Raw genomic sequence first — 694 nt, forward strand, 5'->3', positions numbered from 1 at the left:
CATTGGGCCGAGGCCCGGGTGTCAGCGCGAGTCCTGGCTCGCCATTGGCCCCGCACACGTGCGGCCCTGACTCACGTGCTTCCGGTTTGAAGGCAAAAAGTGTGCCTGGGTGATTTTTTTTTTAAGCGAGAGAGTTTGTGCAAAGATCCGAGCTGTCAGAGATTTGAAGAAAAAAAAAAAAAGGGCAGCCCGGCGCTGGCGGAGACGCGCTCTCCCTGCAAAAAAAGCAAAGGCGATTAAAGGCGCTGCCAGCCTCGCGCTCTGGGCACAGCTGAGCGTGACACTCGGGGAGTCAAACCCCTCACTACTGCCTAGGAAGATGGCTAGACTTTAAAGACTATTTTTTTCCCTTTAAGAAAAAAAAATCTTGGAGCTTTTAAATTTTTTTTCTTGCTTTCTTTTTTTCCTTTCTTGCTTTTTTTTTTCTTTTTTGGCCGTGGCTTACTCCCCATTTAAAACAAGTCGTTTAATCTGGTTGCAGAAAGAAACGAGAAATAGCCAAGTGTCTCCATATCTGGATGTCTACAAATTAGGGAGAGGTAGAGACAGCGAGATCATCTGCTCGGTAAGAGCGAGCGATCCAGGCCGGGCGCCTGGGCTTTTTCTCTCCTGCACCCGCCCTGTGCCTTCGCGGAGGCTTCTCAGGCCTCCTTCCTCCGCGCACCCCCACCGGCCGCTGGCAAAGTGGGGTGGG

The 694-nt window shown here is 51.6% G+C and overlaps 1 protein-coding gene across 1 annotated transcript in view; it reads left to right on the top strand.

The window, feature by feature from the left end:
• The window catches only part of EN1 (engrailed homeobox 1), a 36356-nt gene that overhangs the window by 31338 nt on the left and 4324 nt on the right, over positions 1 to 694 (top strand). The window lies entirely within an intron of this gene.

The sequence above is a fragment of the Myotis brandtii genome, unplaced genomic scaffold, assembly GCF_000412655.1.
Source record: "Myotis brandtii unplaced genomic scaffold, ASM41265v1 scaffold928, whole genome shotgun sequence".
Lineage (NCBI taxonomy): Eukaryota > Metazoa > Chordata > Mammalia > Chiroptera > Vespertilionidae > Myotis > Myotis brandtii.